The sequence below is a fragment of the Triticum aestivum genome, chromosome 4A, assembly GCF_018294505.1.
Source record: "Triticum aestivum cultivar Chinese Spring chromosome 4A, IWGSC CS RefSeq v2.1, whole genome shotgun sequence".
Taxonomy (NCBI): domain Eukaryota; kingdom Viridiplantae; phylum Streptophyta; class Magnoliopsida; order Poales; family Poaceae; genus Triticum; species Triticum aestivum.
Genome location: NC_057803.1, coordinates 318,846,404 through 318,852,965, shown reverse-complemented (window position 1 = coordinate 318,852,965; position 6,562 = coordinate 318,846,404). Strand labels below are relative to the sequence as shown.

At 41.3% G+C, this 6,562-nt stretch overlaps 1 long non-coding RNA gene across 1 annotated transcript; it reads right to left on the bottom strand.

Moving 5' to 3' along the window:
* Positions 1 to 1,635: 1,635 nt before the first annotated feature.
* LOC123086029 (uncharacterized) lies at positions 1,636 to 5,961 on the bottom strand. The gene is made up of 3 exons (XR_006440293.1): positions 5,285 to 5,961; positions 2,314 to 2,390; positions 1,636 to 1,942 (listed from the first exon to the last, which is right to left on the bottom strand). It is a non-coding gene; the product is annotated as an uncharacterized lncRNA (long non-coding RNA).
* Between the last annotated feature and the right edge of the window lie 601 nt (positions 5,962 to 6,562).

The window sequence follows — 6,562 nt, the reverse complement described above, 5'->3', positions numbered from 1 at the left end:
CGCGCGGTAACCTGCACATTTGTGTGGGAATAGGCTCACCAACGATACATTTAGTTCATCTTCAAGCCCACGCGTGGTCAAACGAAACGCGTGTGGGGTGCTGAAGCATGCACTAGATCCTCCACTTGGAACACGGTGACCAGATGTGATGATTACAGGCAGGCCGGCCCCCATTTATTACTGCGGCCGTTTAACGCTTGTGTCTCCTCGACCTTTCGATCGCGCCCCAGTATAGTAAGCATAACCACCACTAAAGATTCTTAGAGTGTATCACGCGCGGCTCCAATAGCGCTCCGAGGTGCTATCGATGACGAGTAGCTGTTCACCATGCATGACGTGGTGGACACCCACAGAAGGTTCATGGAGCTTTCGGTGGTGTACACCAACAACCTGGTTTCGGTGGAGCACTCCATCCACATTATGAAGTTGTTGCTTGCTAAGGAGAAGTAAAAAGGTGGTCAGGTTCGACCTCAAGTACACCCATGCTCATGTCAAGTCTCGTCACAAGTTTGTCATCACCCTGATGTGTGTTGGCAATCACATCCTTGTCTACCACTACTACCTGGGCACAAGTCCTTGCGACGTTTCGCCAGGTTTGTCAACATCACCCACTACATGTTCACTGCGGTGGATATCACCAACGATGTAAAGGTGCTCGAGAATTCGGGCATCGCCTGCCAGAATCTTGTCGACATCCATGGCCAAGACAAGATTTGGGGCAGTAATATGCATGAGAGGGACTCACCGGTTCGCCTCACCGAGGCCATCACCGACGCCTACTACAGAGATATGAAGGATTCTTGCAACAACGGCAAGCTTGCCAGGCATTCGGCTTGGATGGAGAAAGTCGACAAAGCTCATGTCGTGTACGCGGCTAAGGAGGCATACATGAGCTACGAGATGTATAGGTGGATTATTGACATGAGGGAGTGCCTCCTTCCCTAAAATGGCCAGGGATCCAACCAGAAGAAGAGCAACGACACGCGTCATCACAACAAGAAGTAGATTATTAGATGATATTTCTCCTTGTATAGTATGCATGTAATTGTTTACTTTGGTGTGTGCAAATGTTATGTGTGTAGTCACTTATGTAATTGAATGTTTAATTCGGTTATGCAACCATGTTCTTATAAGTATATATGTTGTTCTTCTATAGACAGAGCGTAGATGTTGTGCGGACAGAAGAAATCACATCGCGCACAAACTATACTAGGCAACTCCACTACACCACAACACCAATGAAATGTCATGTAATTGCAAGGAAAAACCACTTAAGGGGGCAGATAAACTGCTGGGAGAGAAATTCTCCCGGCAGATAGAACTGCCACGAGAACGGCTGTCGGGAATTACTTCTCCCGGTAGATAAACTTCTCCCGGCAGTTTTACTGCCCCCACACATTTATTTGCCGGCAGTTTATTTTCTCCCGGCACATTGGCCATCGCATATAAACTACAGTTACCGACAATGTAACTGCCGGCACAAGTTTGTTTACCCGGCAGTTAGTATGCCATCACGTTGATTTCACTAGCAAAAGCAAATTGATTTGGGCCACAAATCGCTAATTTAATATGCATTCATTTTGTCCAGGCACTCAAAACAAATGACACAATTTCATAATTCACATATGGGCCTCATAGTAAAACTTAACTTCATTCAATAAAATTAACAACCAAATACATAGGTTTCTAGAAACGCCCATATATAAGGGTGTTGTGCAACAAACGGAAAATTGCATATGTTTTGGATGCGACGCATGGGCAAAATGAGCATATAGTTGCTTCTATGCTAAAGTAGCAACAAAAAATAGCTTTCCCCATGGCTGTAATGTTCCCAACAACGCGAGGCCCTAATCATTCAAAATGCTTATAGTTTATTGCTTTAACTTCCGCTAGCCTCTCGCTCTTGTGCTTCAGTCTCGTCTTCCTTTTTCCATTCTATTTCCTGAAAAGAGAAATTTTTGGCACATTAGAATTTACACGTCAGATGTAAGTAGATTGCCGTTTGTTTTCTTTCTCATTGTTGACTTTTGTTTTTCTTCTGACACATCATCTAAATGTTCCAAATAAAATATGGTCAGGTTCATAGTTTTACATGTTGAAGGGGGCAAACTAATACAATGTCATGATAGCATGGCAAAACTTGGAACCCAAATTTGGCCATATTCAATTTTTTATATGCTTTCACAAGCATGAATGGTAGATGCGCACGTGTGTACAGAATGTCACCCCCGTTTGTCAAACCATATTTTTGGACTCAGACTAGAACAAAAATAATAAATGAGTAAATAAGTTCAGGTTGGATATATGACTTACCAAGTGTACTCTCTGCCTCCATTCAAACTTCTCCTCCTAGCATGTTGTAGCCTTTGCTCAGCTGATAATTACTTGCCCTGACATTATACATGGAACATATAAGAATCCATGCTTCATGTTATTCTTAAGAAAAGGTAACTTATCAAGTAAAAACTAGATTGAAGACCCCAACCTTATAAAAGCAGCATGTAATAACAATTAAACTCTAGAAGAGTACTCCACTTTCAGTCTGTCTTAGCAGCAAAATGAAAGGAGACATAAATAAGTTCTCTAGCTAGTTATTTTTCTTCCATGTAACAATATATGTGCATGATGACAGTTGACTCGATGATCTCATATCGATCGACCAATGGGAATAAACAACAAAATACAAAAATATTTTTACCCAAAGCTTGCTTGTAAAACTCCTACAGTGTTTTACTGATTTACTCCCTCTATCCCATAATGTAACACATATAGTGTCAAAAAATGTCCTACATTATGGGACGGAGGAAGTAGTATTTAGTTGTACCATCCACTTGTTTAGCACCAAAAGATTATTGAACTCCCTATACTGATAAGACTTAATAAAACATGTGTGCAGTCATTTAGAAGTATCCACCGCGGCACTGCCATAGTGCATAAATCATTTAGAAGTTTTCACTGGCCGAGAGCATATCTACAATCCTTTACGTACAATATAAATTGAAACTGCAAACATTCCCTGGTGCTTCCTATCAAGATGTCTGAAGATGAAAACGATAATATTTTCTGAAGAACTGTTCTTACTCAATTAAATGGAGAAATATTTAATAAGTGACTACCCTTAGTTCAAGAATTACAAAATACTACTCCCTCCGTTCCTAAATATAGGTCTTTCTAGTGATTTCAACAAGTGACTACATACGGAGCAAAATGAGTGAATATACACTCTAAAATATGTCTATATACATCCATATGTGGTAGTCCATTTGAAACCACTAAAAAGACTTATATTGAGGAACTGAGGGAGTAGATGTTTCCTTTCGCACAAACAACACATGTCCAAGCATAATGTGTATATACGTATGAAAGATAGATCATAGTAGCTGATAGCATAGGCAAGCAACATAGATAACCATTGTTTCATATGCACGCTCAAAAGAATCAAGTAAGCAAAAGCAGTTTGATTTTCACATTTCATGTTTTGATGTGATAACTCAAGAAAATTTAGTCTTGAGCCATGACACTAAGACGTTGAACTTCACAAATTTGCACAAAATACTACAATGTTAAGATCCTCGAATGATTAATTTCCCCATCACCACAAAAGCAGTAACTCATAACCAAATCTATATCTAACACAACACACATACATTAGTCGCGTTGGTCTGTAGAAGATTTTTTTTCCAGGAGATACTCCTAATAGTGCAAATAGCAATTACAACGCTAAATCGACAAATTTACTATAATAACTAATAAGGATGATCCTTGAAGGATGTAAGTGTGACCACTAGAAGAAAATCAAATCACGTACAAATTTTCGGAGTTGTGCAATTTAGGGAAGCACCTTCTCAAGCACAGGATAAAGGTATAGAACACAAATGATATCAAGATCTTGTAGAAGCTTCTCAAAATATGTAATTTCTTGTGGCAATAAAGTTACTGCAATGCTTGCGAAGTTGAAAAGTATACAAAAACTATTATCTATTAGATGGCATGAAATTTTAAGCATAATTTTTGGTACCTATATGAACTTGTTCTTTATATAATATATGGGTATATCACATTCAGACAATAACTTTCACATAACATAAATAATAAACTTCATATCAGAGAACAAACACTTTTGCAAGCTCAAATCTTTAAACTCTAGAAGCAGTACTCCACTTTCAGTCTATATTTGTAGCAAACAGAGAAGAGGCAGAAAGAGATTCTCTATCTGATTGCTTTTCTTACATGTACAAGTATACGTGCATGATGATGAGTGAACTAAATGATCTCACATCAATCAATCAATGGAGATAAACAAGGGTACTTGTTCATTCCAACTACATGTTCATTAGTTAAAGTTTGTTTTCTTTTAACATCAAGAATTAGCACAAAGAGAACTTAATCATTGTAAATGGAAGAATTCCCATTGGCACCAAGAATTAGAGTTGTGAAGAGCTTCTTCATTGGTACATTCAAGCACAACTTTGAGAGAGAAAATGTTACCTCATTATTGAACTCCTATGAAACAATTAGCTAGATGGTAAATCAGGGCAGGAAAGTAGGTACTTTTGTAGAGAAATTTTTAATATCAAATCCACACTCATGTCTATAAATTTATCTCTTTCAGATGGAGGCACCAAAAACTTTATAGAGCGCTACATTTCCCTACTACTATAGTAAACAAGTTTTTGAATTTGGATTAGCAGTCCGCGCAGACTCGAGAGCAAATACAAGTCATTGATTTGTTCCATAAAATGAATATATCCACCGTTCATTAGTACCTTGCCCAAGAGATCTAATGGTTGACATTTCTTAGATTCGCTATGTACGGGCAAGCGCCAAAACAACAACAGGACCTTTCTGGAATCCTGACAGCTCCAAATGGGCCCACTGGTGAAATTATGCTATTCAAGATATTTTGTGGCTATGATCGGGAAACAACAATGACTAGAGTAACCTTCCTTCTACTCCGTAAACAACTAGCTTGTATAGAGCACTAATCGTTTGTATCTACCAAGTTTCGAAGCAGCAACTTGCCAATCCTTTGGACGGGATTAAACACTCAATGGCATACATACTACTCCCATCTGAAAATAAATGTTGCTCAAATAAACAGATGAGTGAGTGAAGAACACGTGCATAGCTCGTGCCTTCGACTAGTATACGCAGTCTTCAGTTGCGCAATGTCTGAACCTGAATAAATAAAGACCGATCCATGTACTAAAAAGGATGGATACAAGCAAATGAAGTGGGCACATATACTTGCATATTAAGATAACAAAATGAAATATACACTAACCTGGCTGAAACCCTTTACAAATCACAAGCACTAGGAATTCCTCAAACAAACCAACCACCGCAAGAACCAGTCTCCAGTCCTTTCACTAATAGCACCTGCATCAATTTGGTAGGAAAAGGAAAAAAAACAAGGAACACGCTCAGTAGTAACTCGGTGGAAGGGGAAATCTGCCTTCATACGGACAACTGGACAACGCGCACCATGAGTTCTCATCGAGCAGAGAAGAAAAGATTAACAACCTTGGTAAGGAAGATCTCGCCTACATCGGGTTTCCACCAAGATGGATATGAGGAAAGTATTGTACCAGCATAGTAGAGATGGGACACCACGCTCGCCGTTGGTGGGGAGGAAGCCGTGGTGGGTAGTCCACCTATGCTCATTAGCGTGATGGACCGTAAAGAAGAGATGGACGCGACTGCCATCGTCGACCAGTTCTGGTGGTGGTCTCAAAGGGAGGGAGGCGACGACGACGTCGCAGGCGTATCGGGGGAGGCGACGCCGAGATCCAAGCCCCGCCGCCATATATCCCGATGGGGTCGCACAGGTCAACCAAAGGGGTGGTGGTGGAGGGCGTGGTCAGGGGACGGCGGCGGCGGTTGAGGAGGAGGTCTAGGGAGGGTTTGATTTGGGTGGAGAACAAGTTGTGTGGTGGCTGTAAATCTTCTTTTTTTTGAGCGGTGATGTGATGGCCTGGCTTATTAGGGATAATAGACTACTCATATCAATAAGGAATTCCTTCTTTTCCGGGAGCCCATTCGTATAGAACTCCAAAGCTAAGCATGCTCAGCTTGGAGTAGTGTTAGGATGGGTGACCGGCCGGGAAGTTGCTCCCGGGTGCGCATGAGTGAGGAAAAAGTGCGCAGAAAAGACTAGTATTGATCTGTGGGGCCAGTCTAGATCCCGCCAGGAGTAACAACCACTGGCGGGTGTGTCCGGGGCATTACAGGTGGCTGTAATTATTTTGAGTGGAAATGTCGCACGCTCTCCCGCGCCAGCACGCATTTGGACCAAATATTATTTTGGGCTCGCGCCACATGTAGGCCCGATAGATAGTGGGCCGTAGTTCAGTTCTCCCGGCAGTTTTTTTGACCAAAGATGTGGATATTATTACTGGCAGTGCGCATGCCCTTGCTCATTAACTTATACAGGCAGTTTCTCCGCCGTTATGCACTTCTACCGGCAATAACAAAATCCCCGGCTGATGGTTTGTCCTCATTCTTGTATTTTTCCCGGCAGTTAATTGCCCCCAATTTGGTGTTGTGGTGTAGTGCTCGTCGG